At 42.7% G+C, this 16,706-nt stretch overlaps 1 protein-coding gene and 1 long non-coding RNA gene across 2 annotated transcripts in view; both read left to right on the top strand.

Annotated features, from left to right (window-relative positions):
• Positions 1-16,706, top strand: part of RNF130 (ring finger protein 130) — a 104,802-nt gene that overhangs the window by 58,149 nt on the left and 29,947 nt on the right. The window lies entirely within an intron of this gene.
• Positions 2-6,271, top strand: LOC141371617 (uncharacterized). Its single transcript, XR_012376706.1, has 2 exons — positions 2-452; positions 489-6,271. It is a non-coding gene; the product is annotated as an uncharacterized lncRNA (long non-coding RNA).

Raw genomic sequence — 16,706 nt, 5'->3', positions numbered from 1 at the left:
TGGCACTCTCTAATGATCCATGCTTACCAGCCGTAATTCAGAGATGTCTATTGTGGTCATACACAGTACAAAGTTTTTCACTTAAGAAAAAAGTCATGACCCTCAGTCATGTCCATATGTTGAAAACATATTTACATACGTTATTTTCCGGATTTTTTTTAAATGCCTGAATGGGGAATTTACAGTGATCACTCGGAATATCCTAGGTAAATGGTTAGCTTAGTATCATAATACGATCTGGCTAACTCTAGTAATTTGGAGAACTATCATGGAGTTGCATTTTTGAGCTGGTAGCCCTGGTTGTCAGTGGCAAGGGAAGCTGGGAGCCTTCATGTACTTTCATTCCCTGTGTGTTATCTATTCAGAAAAATAAGTCAATTAAAAATTACGTAACCCTGTTTAAGCTTGGCCGTGGGGTGACGGTGAGGTGGAGAAGGACCCATAGAGGAGAGGTAACGGTGAGGTGGAGAAGGACCCATAGAGGAGAGGTATCTGGTCGTCCTAGAACTTCTATTGGTGAGCACAAACTGAGCTCAGTGGTTTTCAGCTCAGTGACTGCAGACTCAGGAAGGACAAGACAGCGTGCCACCCTGTAGTGGAAGGCCTGCAGGCGGTGACCTTGTCCATTTGTTAGCTTGCTCGATGCCCTCTGGACAAAACGTGCACCCAAGGGTCCCGGTTGGAAGTGTGAGGTCCCAGCCCCAGTCAGAGGCTTCTCTGCTAGGAAACTAGCAAGGGAGCTGCTTGCAGAGTGGTTTGAAGCCAGTCTTTGTGGAATGCTGTCCAGACTCCCTGTGAGAGAGCTGAAATTTTCAGCCTTCCTCATTCCAGTGAAAGCACAGATACTGCTATGGAACAGATCCGAGTTCGAATTCTGACCTTATCACCAGTTTGCCGTGGTCTTTCTTAGTTTATTTTACTTCTCAGTTTGTTTCTTCATCTGAAAATAGGTATAAAATATCTGAAAACTGTAATTTATTGCACATTTACGTGCCCTGCTCTGTGCAGTATCCTGTATACTTTTAAAGTTTTTTATTATGATAATTTTTATTATTTATAATTTCATACTTAGAAAAGCTGTGAGAAGAGTACAAAGTATTCCCTTCCCCAGATTCTTCAACTGTTAACATTTTACCCTAGTTCCTTTTCTATGCATATATACATTTTTTAACCATTTGAGAGTCAGTTTGAGATATGATGCCCCTTTACCCTTTAAATACCTCGATGTGTATTTTTAAAAAGCAAGAACATTTCTTACATAATCACAGTACAATTTTCAAGATCAGGAAGTTAACCTTGGTACAACACCAGATCTACAGATCTAAGATTCTGAGTTCTGTAAAACTGTCTTACTCATAGGGGCGCTGGCTCAGCCAGCAGAGCATGACACTCTTGTTGTCAGGGTTATGAGTTTAGGCCCCACGTTGGGCACGGAGCCTACTTAATTTAAAAAAAAAATGTCTTAATAATGTCCTATATAGCAAAGCAAACCCTGGATTGATCCAGATGGTACGTGGCATTCAGTTGCCATGTCCCTTTTTTTTTATTTTTTTAAGTAAGCTCTGCACCAAGTATGGGGCTTGAACTCACAACCCTTTGAAAGAGAGTCACGCGCTCTACCGACCCGATCCGGCCAGGTGCCCCTGTTATGTCTCTTTCAATCTGTCTCATGGTATTGACATTTTTGAAGAGTCCGAGCCATTTGTTTTGTATTTGAGTTTGTCTGATATGTGATGTTCCTGCATCATCAGATCCAGGTTATGTGCATTTTTTTAGGAACACTGGTCCTTTACATTTGTTAAAGTTTTTATTTTGAGATAACTGTAGATTCACATGCATTTGTAAGAAATAATAGGTCCCAGATAGCCTTCGTGCATTTCCCCCCAGGGGTAAAATCTTACGTAACTATAGTAAATATTTCAACCAGGATCTTGACATGTATACCATCCACTGTCTTACTCCGATTTTTCCAGTTTAACCCATACTCATGTGTGTGTATATGGTTCTCTGCAATGTCAGGTCACCACCGCCATAGTCAAGACACAGAACAGTCCCCCACCAGGATCCCTCATGCTGTTCTTCTTTCATCCCAGCCCCTCCCCCCGCCCAGCCCCTGACCTGTCCCCACCTCTGCAGTTCATCCGTTCAAGAATGCTGTCTGAATGGAATCCTACAGTACTTCACCTTTAGAGTTTGTGTGTCTTCACCTAACATGACTCCCTCGAGAGCCTTCTGAGTTGTTGTGTTGTGGGTAGCTTATTTGTTTTTACTGCCGGGTAGAATTGTGTCGCTTGGGTGTACCACAGTGTGGTGAACCAAATTGTTTGAAGGTTTAGGCTATTTTAAAGTGGCTGTGAACATTTTTTTTTTAAAGATTTTGTTTATTTGACAGAGACACAGCGAGAGAGGGAACGCAAGCAGGGGGAGTGGGAGGGGGAGAAGCAGGCTTCCCGCGGAGCAGGGAGCCCGATGTGGGGCTCGATCCCAGGACCCTGGGATCATGACCTGAGCTGAAGGCAGACACTTATCGACTGAGCCACCCAGGCGCCCTGGCTGTGAACATTTGTTAGAGATGTTTGTGTTAACATGAGTTTGCATTTGCCTTGGGTAAATGTTCAAGAGTGAAATATCTGGGTTATTCTGGTAAACACATACATAATTTTGTAAGAAACTGCCATACCCTTCCCCCAAGTGGCCGCAGTATCACACATTTGCACTAGATACGTATCCCTGACCCAGTTCCTCTGCATCCTGCATGGCATGTGTTGTCACTATTTTGTATTTTAGGTGTGTAGTCACATCTCTTCTGGGGTTTTCATTTGCATTCCTCTAGTGGCTGCTGATGGGGAACACCTTTTCATGTGCTTCTTTTAGCCATCTGTATATCCTCTTCGGTGAAATGTCCGTTCGTGGCTTTTGCCCATTTCCTACCTGGGTTGTTTTGGGGTTTTTTTTACCGTTGAATTTTGAGTGTTGCTACATTCCAGATACAAGCCTTTGTCAGAATTGTGGTTGGCAGATATTTTCTCCCGGTTTGTATCTTGTCTTTTCAACCTCTTAACGGGGCCTTTTGAAGAGCAAACATTTTTAATTTTGATGAGGTTTAATTTATCAATTTTGCTATTGCTGCAAGTCTAAAAACTTTTTTGCCTAGCCCTAGATTCCAAAAACCTTCTCTTTTTTTTTCTAGAAGTTTTATAGTTCTACCTAATTTTACATTGAAGTCAATGATCCATTTTGAGTTAATTTTTGTATAAGTAAGAGATTTGGGTTAAGGTTCTTTTTTTTTTTCTCATTTCATGTCTGATATTGCACCTTTGCCAAAACTCAGTTGGGCATATTTATGTGGATCTGTGTCTGCTTTTCTGTTCTATTCCACTGAACTATGTGTGTATCCCCCTGTCCATCCCATAGTGCCGTGATGACTGTAGCCTCACTCTTGGGTAGAGTGGTTCCTCCCACTTCATTCTTATTTTTCAAGATTATTTTATCTATTCTAGGTCCTAGAGTCTTTCCATATAAATTTTAGAATAAGCTTGTCTGTGTCTCTACCAAAAAAGAACAAAACAAAAACAAAACACCACACAGAACCTTGCTGGGATTTCTGTATGAACACATTAAACCGTAGATCAGTTGGGGGGAGAACTGATATATTTGCTGTGTTGAATCTTCCAGTCCACGAACCTGTAATGTTTTTCCACTTATTCCACTTATCCTTTTTATTCCTTTCGTCAGCATTTTGTAGTTTTTAGCATATAGATTCTGTACATGTTTTAAGTTTATACCTAAGTATATCGTTTTGTTTGGAGTGACTTTAAATGGTAGTATAATGGTAAATGGACTGCAAACGTGTTTTTAACTTCTTCAGGTTCCATATATTCATTGTTAGTAGATCAGAACGTGACCCAGTTGTGTGTGTTGACTTTTTACTCTGCAGTCTTGGTAAACTCACTTCCTGTAGATTGCTTGGGATCTTCTGTACAGACAATAATGTTATCTGCAAATAGGGACTGTTTTACTTCCTTTCCAGGCTCCCTTGCCCTTGTTTTTGCCTTGTTTGTTTTGCCTTACTTGCAGTGACTAGAATCTTCAGTGCACTGTTGAACGACAGTGGTGAGAGCAGGCATCCTTGCCTGCACCCAGTCCTAGAGGAAAGGAAAGGATTCAGTCTTTCATCGTTAAGTGTGTTTTAGCAGGTTTTGAAGACGTTTATTACCAACTTGACGAAGTTCCTCTGTGTTTCTAGTTTGCTGAGAGCTTTAATCACAAATGGGTGTTCCGTTTTGTCACATGTTTTTTTGTGTGTCAGTTGATATGATCATGCGATTTTTTTTGTTTGTTTTCTTTATCCTGTTGATGTGGTGGATTGCATCCTTTGATTTTCTAAAGCGGGTAATAAATCCCACCTCATTGTGGTGTATCATTTTTTGTGCATTGCTGAATTTGGCTGCTTAATTTTGTTGAGGATCTTTGTGTCTAAGTTCATGAGAGAATCCAGTCTGTAGGTTTTTTGGGGGAGGGGTTAAATTATTTCTTTAATGGTTAAAAGACTGTTCAGTTTGTCTATATCATCTTTACTGAATTTTGGCAATTTGTGGTTTTTGAGGAATTGGCCCATTTTTTAGATGTCAAGTCTACAAACAAAGTTGTCTTTTAATGGCTGCAGTGTCTGTGGTGATATTCCCTCTTTGTTTCTGATTTGAAGGATTTATATCTTCTCTTTTTATTTTTGTCAGTCTTGCTAGAAACTTCTCAATATTACTGATACTTTTCAAAGAACCAGCTTTTTTTTATTTCATTTTTAAAGATGGGAACTTAGATTTATTTAATTGAAACCTTTCCTCTTTCTAACGTAAGCATCTAGTGTTATAAATTTCTTAGGACTACTTTAACTGTGTTCTATATACTTTGATATCCTGTATTTTCCATTTTGTTCAGTTTTATGTAATTTTTTTCTTTTAAGACTTCCTCTTTGACCCTTGTATTGTTCACTTTCCAGTAGTTTGGAGATTCTGCAGTGATCTTAGTGTTACTGATTTCTTTTTTGGTTCCATTATCATCAGAGAAATACTCTGTATGACTTCAGTTCTTTTAGATGTGTTGAGGTTGGTTTTATTAGCTAGCATATAGTCTGTCCTGGTGAATATTCTGTGGGTGGTTGGGAAAAAATCTGTATTCTGCTGTTGGGCAGAGCGTTCTGTAGATGCCAATGAGATCGCTGCATGGAGCTTGCTTCTGCAAGGAGGTGGGGTGGAAATGTCACCTTCCCACTGGACCCCACTGAAACCAGCGTGGAAACAGGAGTGCAGTTTTTCCATCAGTGTTTGGCTAGAGTGGGACAGCTGCAGGTACTCTACCCTGTGTTCCTCCGGTCTTAAGGTCCCTGAGCAGCCTACCTTGTCCTTCCACCTTTCAGAAGATCCAGGGGGAGGGCCGAGCAGGAGGGGCTCCTGCACTGTCAGAGCTGACAGTCCCCAGAGCATCTCCCGCACTTGGACATGGACTTGGGTGATGAAGGCAATAAAGGAGTATTAGGTGAAAGGGTTAACTGATCTGAAATATGCCTTTCCTAGAAAGATTATTAGACATAATGTGCAAAATCACATTTACAGCCTTCAAGTAGAAGGCACCAGTTTTATGAGATTTTTGACAAAGCGAATAGATATGAAATCGAGTTTTGATGAAATGAGGACTAGAGTCACCCCAGCACTAACAAAATGACGGCGTTTGTATATTTATCACTGAAGTCCTAACTGATGAGGTTGGAGGAAAATAGATGTCAGCCCAAGTTCTCGAGTGTCTTGAGGGACAGCACAGCACTGGAGTGGTTTTTAACAGCCCACTTTCGGTGACATAGCTTTCATTTTTAAATTTAAATATTTCACCAACAGAACACATGAACATTCTTTTTTTTTCTTTTTTTAAGATTTTATTTATTTATTTGACAGCGAGAGAGGGAACACAAGCAGGGGGAGTGGGAGAGGGAAAAGCAGGCCTCCCGCCGAGCAGGGAGCCCCATGCGGGACTCGATCCTAGGACCTTCGGACCACGACCTGAGCTGAAGGCAGACGCTTGATGACTGAGCCCCCCAGGCGCCCCTGCATGAAAATGATTCTTAAAAATAAAGAGTACCACAAGGCTTGGGTCCTGGCCCAGTCTTTTCCTAGTTCTTGTCTCCCAGAGACAAGTGACCTCATTCAACTCTTTTATCTCTTCCTTCTGTCAGTAACTCCATATTGACATGGAGCACGCTATATTCCTTTTTTTTTTTTTTAAATAAAGACTAGTGTTAAATATGTCGCCCTTATGAAACACTGCAAGTAAAATGATCAAGAGTTGCTCTGAGCTGGTGTTCCTGACGGGAAAACCCCATGCTTGGGGGTTGAATGGAGCACATCCCAAGGACTTTTGGAGAAGAGCGAACGGTTGGTCCTAGGAGCCTGGCGTTCGGCGGCGGCAGCACTTGAATGAGCAGAATGAGCAGCCGGCATGGGGCCTGTGTGTGTGATGAAGGCGGCAGCGCCCCCGCCATCTGGCTGGCCTCCCGGCACTCGCTCCTTCCAAAGCCTTCTCCAGACGCTACCGGAGCGGAAAGTGAGGTTCTGACCTTTTTCCCTCCTTCCGTTTTTTTCCGAAGGTGGAGAAACGCTTGATGAAATTTTTATGTGGCTTAAAAAGCTTAGCTTATTAAAGTTTAATAAGAAGGTGGCAGCAACTCGACTGGTTGAAACCTTTGGCTATTTTAAACCAGAAGTATTGGCAAAGGAGAAACAGTGAGTTTCAGGAGAGAGGCTCATTTTCTCCCACAAACGGTCATCAGGAAGCAGTGCTGGGTACAGAATATGCTACTAAAGAGGGCCATATATCGTAAATAACTTTCTAAGTACAACGTAATGTCCACAGTTTACACCATTTTACATGTGCAGAAAGGACCTCATGCTTTGGCTGTTTTCTGCTCTTCCTGAGAAACCGTCCGAATGCATCTAAATATAGCATTTGGGCACAGGTAGATCAGAGGAGGGCTGATGGCAAGACGTGGGGGTCGCCTCCTGGTGAGTCCGTGATGGTTCCTTCACACCAGACGATATGTGTTCAGTGTGTTTATATCGAAAGGGAGCCTCGGGTTAAACGTTTTCATAGTTCATGTTGCACCTTTAATCCTAAAGTGATCAGGTTTGATTCCCAAAACAGAACAGTAATTTTTTGTTTTACTGTTGAGGAATAAGAGGGCAGATAAAAAGAAGTTCCACTTCTGAAACAAATAATGCAATATATGTTAAAAAAAAGAAGAAGAAGAAGATAGCAGGAGGGGAAGGATGGAGGGGAGTAAGTCGGAGGGGGAAACAAACCATGAGAGATGATGGACTCTGAAAAACAAACTGAGGGTTCTAGAGGGGAGGAGGGTGGGGGAATGGGTTAGCCTGGTGATGGGTATTAAAGAGGGCACGTTCTGCATGGAGCACTGGGTGTTATGCACAAACAATGAATCATGGAGCACTACATCAAGAACTAATGATGTAATGTATGGTGATTAACATAACAATAAAAAAAGAAGATCCACAGGCTAAACCTGAGTTGACGATGTCTTTTTATGAAAACTCCCTCTGAAAATGCGTACAGTTTCTAAGGTATTTAAAACTTGTTAATGCTCCTTGCCAAAATATGTATACATTATTCTTGGACTTTGTAAATATCTTGAGGTTACTGAAATGAAGCAGGCTTTTATTGCCTGTTTTTCTCTTACAAGGTTGCTAATTGGAGAGCACACTTCCCATGTGAGAATGAGGAAGAATACCGAATGTCCTTCAAAGGAGGGCTAATACTTGCCTTATACACAGTTGGTCTTTGAAATATGGTGGGCTCGGTGTCTTCCTTCCAAAATGGGGGGAGGAATATTGTGCATATTGTCAAGAATTTTCTCCTAGAGGGGGCGCCTTGGGTGGCTCAGTCGTTAAGTGTCTGCTTTCAGCTCAGGTCATGATTCCAGGATCCTGGGATCAAGTCCCACATTGGGCTCCTTGCTCAGCGGGGAGTCTGCTTCTCCCTCTGCCTCTGCCACTCCCCCTGCTTGTGCTCATTCTCTCCTCTCTCTCTCTCTCTGACAAATAAATAAAATTTTTTTTTAAGATTTGTTATTTATTTGTTTGACACAGAGAGAGAGAGATAGCACAAGCAGGGGGAGCTGCAGGCAGAGGGAGAAGCAGGCTCCCCGCAGAGCAAGGAGCTCAACTTGGGGCTCGATCCCAGGACCCTGGGATCATGACCTGAGCCGAAGGCAGCCGCTTAACCGACTGAGCCACCCAGGCACCCCCCAAAAAAGATTTTTCCCCTAGGAAAAGATTATGTAGTTGAAAGAGGCAGACTTCTTTTGTCATTGTTGGATTGTACATTGAATTTTGCTTATTATGTCTATCAGGGATTAATAATTCCAGAAAAACTGGAAAAAGAAAATAGATGTTTGAGCTGAGTATGTACATATTACTTTATCATTTTTCTAATGTACCCCAAATAATGTTACCTTCTTTTTCATGTTCTGCTATTATGATCAGTTTACATAAATAAATACCACTGTCGGTATACAGGAAGTACATGGCTTCTAAAAGTTATACGTACATAAAGAGCTTAAGATTTTTTTCCTAGCATAAAATATGTTGTTGAGGTCAGGGTGTTTCTGAGACATTCTTTCTAGCTCCTCAGGTTTTAGCATGCGGCCTGGCACATCACACTGACTCAGTGAATGCTTCCGTGAATTAAAGAACGAGCTTACATTTTATGAGGAAGGCAGACAGGTGTAATCAAAATACTGTGGTGTGAGTTACTCTTTCGGGGGCAGAGTGAAGTTACTCTGGGTGAGTCAGGGTACTTCACAGCAGAGGTAGTGACATTTGAGCTGAATTTTAAAGGATGAGTAAGACTTCATCAAACAAGGACTAGGAGGAAAGTGGGAAAGGGATCATTCCCACAGAGCCCGGAGGGATGGAAGGGAGGACGGAATCGTGGGAGGAGACCAGAGCCTGCAAGCCGCGCACCCACGTGAGAAGATGAAGGGCCTGAATCATGTACCGAAGCATCTAGACTTTATTCTCTAAGCAGGAAGGAGCCATGAAATGATGATTTTTAGCTGTGGAGCGATAGAAGGTTTTTTTCTGATGGGAGAGGCTTGGGGGGAAGGAGCTCTTAGGGAAATACTGAAGAGCCAAGGAAAGTGATATTAATAGAGCAAGGTCATGTAGAGGGCTGAGGGGAGGGGTCAGGGCTCATAGTACTTCGGAAGGGCATTGAGGGGACTTCTTTTAAATGAAAGGGACAAAAAGTCGTCGTGACGAGAGGGGTTGGCAGGCTGCAGATGACAAGGTGGTCTCAGTCAGGGAAAATTACCTTCCCAGCACCTGGATTTCACCAGTGTTTGGAAGAGAACCCTGCTCTGTCTCTGTGGGAGACTCGGAAGGCCAAAAAGAGAAACCTGAGCTGAGTCTCATTACAGTGACCTGCCTCAATATGCTATGAACCAGCTGGCTTTGAACAGATTATTCTTGCTCGATGAAGCCAGAGGACTTGTTTTCTACCAATTTAAAACCTGTGGGTACTCTGCATCCACGTCTAGAATAGTGTTCACATTGGCACTATCGGTGCCTTAAAGTGAAATAAGGTCATGTGACCCCTTCATATTTTATAATAATGGGAAGTCCCTGCAGCATTTAGAATGGAAAAGGGAGGCTCCGATCTCAGCACTTGTACTCACTTTACACACGTCACCTCAGCTGCATCTGATTAGGGTTTTCTCCTTTGCAGAGTGATGCGTCCCTGTGGTTTCGCTCCATCCTAAGGCTCTGTATGTCCCGAGGTGGAGACTTGAGTAATTTTACTGCCTAGTGAATAGAGCACAGTCAGAAGTACAGAAGTACAGAGACTGTGAGTGAGTGGGTGGAGTGCTACAGGAAAGGCTTTGGAAACCAGGGCTGGACGAGTATACATAGTTCAGTGAATCTCAAACTTTAGTATGCGAAGGAATTGGGGGGGGGCCCTTTTTTTTTTTTTTTGGTGGGGGCGGCACTTTAAAACTGCAAATTCCCAAGACACCTCCCCTCTCCAGGCTGATTTGGGAAGTCTGGATAGGACCTGCCTACCAGTTTTGGATTTGGGCAACTTAATCTTTCTGTGCCTCAATTTCCTCTTCTGTAAAATGGAAATAATGTAGTTCCTATCTCATAAAATGATTATGAGGATTGCACGAGTCAGTACCTGTGAAAGGCATAGAACAGTACCTAGCACATGCTGTGTACTGAATAAATCGTAGTTACTGTAAATATCATTATTTCATATTATTATTAAGCCCCACAGGCCACAGCTTGAAAACCAGTGACTTAACGGCATGGTGGTCAGATATAAATAAGGGACTTTGATGAAAAATGATCTTTGCAAAGGGAATTTGTGCTTCATCTTAGATTTTGCAAGTCAGCAGAACACAAATAGTTTCAAAAGCAAGAGGAAAAAAGCATTGGCTTTTAGACAGATTCAAGTAAAAGACCAAAACCATGGCTGGCCGAGGTATACATGTCACAGAGTGATTGGGAACGTTGGGTGCAGGGTTGAGAAGAAGAAATGACACAGAAGCCAAGTCCAGTGAAAAATACTACAATGAAGATATGTGCCTGGGTGGCTCAGATGGTTAAGCGTCTGCCTTCGGATCAGGTCATGATACCAGGGTCCTGGGATCGAGTCCCGCATCGGGCTCCCTGCTGAGTAGGGAGCCTGCCCCTCTCTCTCTCTCTCTCTCTCTCTCTCTCTCTCATGAATAAATAAATAAAATCTTTTAAAAAAAAAAAGATATGTGACATTCGTATCAAATACAGAGAAAAGATGGGTTTTTTCCCTTTTGCCCCAGGAGATGTGGGAAGTTCAGAAGTGGAAGGGGGGATAGATCCAAATATTTGTGGGCACTTTCTAATGAGATGCCCTGTGTATATTGATATTAGCTTGCTGTCGGCTGAGCCCTTTCTCCTACCAGCACCTGCTTTTCTCTTTCTGAAATTCCCTGACGTGGTGCCACTCCGACAGAGCCAGGCGCCCAGCTAGAGAGCTGACACCCTTGACTCCCCACTGTTGTCATGCCCCCACATCTGTCAGTCATTAGGTTCTACCAGTTTTACCTCCTAAATCTTCCTGGGTTCTGTCCTCGCCCCTTTCCCTGCCCCCACCTGCCTGATCCGGGCCCTGCTTCTCTCTCTCAAGCCCTTGACCCTACCGGGTCTCACTCCGCTACGCTTCCTTGTGTCCACATAGCGTTTTCGCAGGAGGCCAGGCCTCAGTTCTTCAAAACTCCAGTCTCATCAGGGAACTCCTGTTTACAGTTCTTCAGCAGAATCCTGAGCTGAGCAAGATGGGAGCAGTAGGGTATTTTTTTTTTTTTTTAATTTCCCTAAATGCCTTTAAAACAATAAACTCAGAGAGCAGGTAGTATAACAAAAGGACAAGTCCTCAGACAGCATCTCTGATGATACCACGCTGCAGGCTGCCCCCGAGAACTCCAGAAAAAGCCATGGTTCGGCCGGGCCGTCAGCAGCGGCACTGTCAGTCCAAGGAAGGTAGCCGAGGGAAGAAAAGGGGTGGTTCTGGTGGTCCTAAGAGTCAGAAGTCAGAAAGGGAGGGCAGAAGCCTCCGCAGAGAGATCTGAGAACAGTGGATGAAAGGCTGATTGGGAAGCCTGTTCAGGAGCATCAGGGAGCACAGGTTGGGGCACCTTGGCCCCGAGGCATTCAGTAGCACACCCCGGCACACACACAGCCTGGAGGCCCGCATCTTACTTAACAGGTAAATGTGAAGACATTTCCTCTCCAGTGAGGCCAAAGCAGAGCTCCCTATTTCATGTCGTGCTGCAGGTACTGACCCAGGCAATTCAATAAGAGCAAGCAGTAAGATGCATGCGGCTTGGAGAAGTATCTCTATTTTCAGTTGATAGGAATGTTGATCTGAAAATCCCAAAAGGGTCAGTGGAACCATACTAAAACAGGGAAACGACTTAATAAAGGAACAGGATATAAAATTAACATATAGAGGGGCGCCTGGGTGGCTCAGGCGGTGAAGCATCGCCTCGCCGTCAAAACTCTTGTTGGTTTTGGCTCGGGTCGTGATCTCGGGGTCGTGGGATTGATCCCTGCCTGGGCTCCATGCTCAGCCAGGGGTCTGCTTGTCCCTCTCCCTCTGCTCCTCCCCCCGCTCACGTGTGTGCGCTCTCTCTCTCTCTCTCATAAATTTTTTAAAGGATTTTATTTATTTGAGAGACCGAGCACGAGTGGGGGAAGGGGCAGGGGGAGAAGGAGAAGCAGACTCCCCGCTGAGCAGGGAGCCCAACATGGGGCTCAATCCCAGGACCCTCAGATCACGACCTGAGCCGAAGGCAGACGCTTGACTGACTGAGCCACCCAGGTGCCCTTAAAATAAATTTTTTTTAATCAACGTATAGAAAAAAATCAAAAGATATAATGGGATGGAAGGCAACATTTACAACTGGATGGGTGGGTAGCTCAATCTTTGTTTGAACTTCACAAATATTGTATAAAACCTACATGAAGAAAACTACAAAATACTCCTGACATACCTTGTTCCTGTTGAATATAAACATTCAGTGCAGTGAAGATGTCAGTTCTCCCAAAGTTCACTCATAAGTTTAACTCAGTCCAAATTAACTTACCAAATAAAATTGCCTTTACATATTTTTCTGGGGTTAAATAAGGTAATTATAAAAATCATATGGAAGAATAAGTAATTAAGAATAATCAGAAAAGAACTTAAAAAGAAGAGCAGTGATGGGTGGCTAGCCACATCAGGTTTTATAATACATAATAAAGCCTCTTATTTAAAAGAATGTTAAAAGTCAGCCCATGAATAAACAGACCAATAGAACAAAATGCAAAATCCAAAAATAAACACAACTGCATGTAGAAATTTAAGCACAGTATATAATAAAAAGCATCATCTCAAATCAGTGGAGAAATATGAACTTTTTAATAAATGGTTGTGGGACAACTGGAAAAAGACAGAATTAGATCTATTACATTGCACAACAGGATAAATTCCAGATGAATCAGAGATCTATTTATAAACAGTAAAACTACAAGTGTTAGAAGAAAACGTGGACTAGGGGCGCCTGGGTGGCTCAGTCGTTAAGCGTCTTCCTTCAGCTCAGGTCATGATCCCAGGGTCCTGGGATCGAGCCCCGCATCGGGCTCCCTGCTCAGCAGGAAGCCTGCTTCTCCCTCTCCCTCTGCCCCTGCTTGTGTTCCCTCTCTCGCTGTGTCTCTCCCTGTAAAATAAATAAATAAAATCTTAAAAAAAAAAAAAAAACGTGGACTAAATTTTCCTTTATGACAGAATCTGGAAAACTTTGAATTATGGCTCAAAATACAGTAGAATAAAAAATGATAAATTTGACTTCATGTTTTAATTTTTTTTTAAAGATTTTTATTTATTTATTGAGAGAGAGAATGGTAGAGAGAGAGCATGAGAGGGAAGAAGGTCAGAGGGAGAAGCAGACTCCCCGCTGAGCAGGGAGCCTGATGCGGGACTTGATCCTGGGACTCCAGGACCATGACCTGAGCTGAAGGCAGTCGCTCAACCAACTGAGCCACCCAGGCACCCCTTTTTTTTTTTCCTTGACAGAGACAGAGACAGCGAGAGCAGGAACACAAGCAGCGGGAGTGGGAGAGGGAGAGCAGGCTTCCCGCCAAGGAGGGAGCCCGATGTGGGACTCAATCCCAGGACCCTGGAATCATGACCTGAGCTGAAGGCAGATGCTTAACGACTGAGCCACCCAGGCGCCCTGACTTCATGTTTTAATTTTTTAAAGGAAAACCAAAGATGAATGAATGACAAACCAGAAAAAGATATTTACGATATTTACGATGTTTACTTATATTACATGCAAAGAATGAATATAAAGAAGACTAAAAACCTGATAGGAAAAAAATGGGCAAAAAAATAAAATAATAGTTCATTTAGAAAAATGCAAATGGTACTTAAAATATTAAAGATGTTCATACTGATAAGTTAAATGTGACTTAAAAACTATACTGAGATACTGTTTCTTATTGATCAAAAAGAAAAATTCTAAAATTTGACAGCGTTCCTGCTTGACCAAGTGGTGGGAAAACAAGCATTCTCATACATTGATGATAAGAATGCAGAATGGTAGAGTTTGGGGGGGGCGGTGACTGGAATCTGTGCTTATCCTTTGTCTTAGTAACCTTGCTTGTAGCAATGTAGCCTTACAAAAGTGAAAAAAGACATATATACAGTACAGTTCATCTTGATATTCTCTATAATGTGAAAAGACTTGAACCACCCAAATGTCCATCAGTGGGAGCCTGCTCGAACAAACTAGTACTCTCCACCCTGAAAGATTCTGAATGCACTGGAGTAGTACATAGCTGTAGAACAGAAGAACAACCTAAAGATCTCTGTCTGCTGCCCGTAGGGTTTTTTTTAAGATTTTATTCATTGATTTGAGAGAGAGCGAGCGAGGGAGCACATGAGCTGGAGGGAGAGGGAGCAGGAGAGAGAATCTGAAGCCGACTGCACTGAGCCGACATGGGGCTTGATCTCATGACGGTGAGATTATGACCTGAGGTGAAACCAAGAGTCCGCTGCTTAACCGACTGAGCCCCCCAGGCACCCCTGTACAGAACAGTTCTGTGTACTAGTTAATTGTAAGAAAAAAGGGGGCTGTGAAAATACACCCATGTAAGTGGAGGTACGTGGTACATATGCACGTACTACATGTGTGAGCTTTTATTTCCAGAAGGCAACAATATAAGGATAAAGCAGAATTCTCTTACTTGAGGAGAAAGAGAACAGGGTGGAGGAACCTAGGGATGGAAGTGAGATTTCATTCCTGGTTTTACAGCTTTGATTCTGAAGCCATGTGACTGTTCTAGATAGTTTAAAGAAAAAAAGAAGACATCATCAAAATTGAAAAAAAATAGAAACCGATGAACCTAAATATATTTCAAGATGGTGGCATACACACGTGGAGGAAGGAGTTAATTAGGGCATTTTTTTTGGACAGTACATACCTACCAGAATGTAGTCTAAGGATTAAAAAAAAAAAAGTCATCTGCATTTAATAATCTTATCATTAGTGGTATTGTTATTTAAAACTGTTGGATGTGTATTGTGGGATAAAGCAAATAAGTAATTGTGGGCGCCTGTGTGGTTCAGATGGTTGAGCGTCTGCCTTCGGCTCAGGTCGTGGTCCTGGGGTCCTGGGATCGGGTCCCGCATCGGGCTCCTTGCTCAGCGGGGAGTCTGCTTCTCCCTCTCCCTCTGCCTCTCCCCCTGCTTGTTAAAAAAAAGGAAAAAAAAAGAAACCAAGATTTTCATGGTAAGAAAAAATATTAAAATTAAAGACATTAAGTGATAACACTATAGTTTTTGAATTGGAAAGAGTGTGAATGCCTGGTTTCTTTTCCTTTTTCTAAAATAATACAGAGCCCCTCTGTCCGTGGTAATGACAGCCCAGTAACAGAGAATACCCCTTGTTCATGGAAAAATTCTAGCTACTAAATGCAGAAGGAATGGCAAAATTACCATTTTACATCCTTAATAATGAATCTCTGTCCCATTCCATTCCACCCCCAGGCTGCTCGAGGGTTATCTTTAAATGCCATTTCCCACTCAAAGGAACCAGGGATTATTCCAGGTTTAGGGCAGCAAATGTAGAAGGTGAATGTTACGCCAGAAAACAAGGAAGCGATTGAAGACTGCTGAGGTGATGTCAAGAGGACCCAGGTTCCTTCTTAACGGAAGTCTCCATATTCGGAGCACCAAGGAAACCAGACGCTGTTAAAGAGCCAACTTGCTCTTCAGAAAACCAAGTTTAAAAATCGATTCATCTTGGGGCTCCTGGGGGGCCTCCGTCGGTTAAGGATCTGACTCTGACCTCAGCTCAGGCTTGATCTCAGGGTCGTGAGTTCAAGCCCCACATTGGGCTCCACACTAGGTATGGAGCCTACTTAAAAAAAAAAAAAATGACCCTTAATGATTCATCTTGTGTTTTCTGTACACATTGTATTATTGCATAGTAACCAACCAGCTGGTGAAGGGAAGTTCTTATAAAATTCCAACTAATCGATGAATTACAGAATTAGAAAATCACTATTTTATAACTGTTCATGAAATGACTGCCTTAGGCAGTGATCACCAGTGGATGCTAAAATCAGCTGAAAGACATGGAGCTTTATAATGGATGGATGGAGCTGACAAAGCTGAATCTACTGATCATGCTTGATGTCCATGAGAGCAGGGAAGGTGAACACTGCATCCTCACGTTGGAGTGTGTTAGGAAGTACACAGCACCATCTAGGACGTACTCTCACCAAAGCAGGTGAACCTAAATCTAACTGCTGTTTCATAAGAAATGAACCAAGTAAAATGACACCAGGAGGAAACAAGCAGCTAATTTTAGAATGTGGGACATTCTATTAGACAAATAACCCAGTTTTGTCATTTTATGGCGTTTTAAAAAAGTATAGTGGAGACTTCTGTTTTGGGCCAAAATAGCATCAGATAATGAACTTGGTTTACTCTCCTGCCTGAAACAGTTAAGGAGAGACAACAGCAAAAGTGCATGAAATCATGTTGTCAAGAAACTAGACAAGGGGCAGGGATCCCTGAGAAAAGGCAAACAGAAGAGATGAGCTTGAAGTTTG

This window comes from Callorhinus ursinus, unplaced genomic scaffold (genome assembly GCF_003265705.2).
Source record: "Callorhinus ursinus isolate GAN/ISIS: 27379988/994484 unplaced genomic scaffold, GSC_fseal_2.0 scaffold81, whole genome shotgun sequence".
Classification (NCBI taxonomy): domain Eukaryota; kingdom Metazoa; phylum Chordata; class Mammalia; order Carnivora; family Otariidae; genus Callorhinus; species Callorhinus ursinus.
This window is presented reverse-complemented; position numbering and strand designations above follow the sequence as displayed.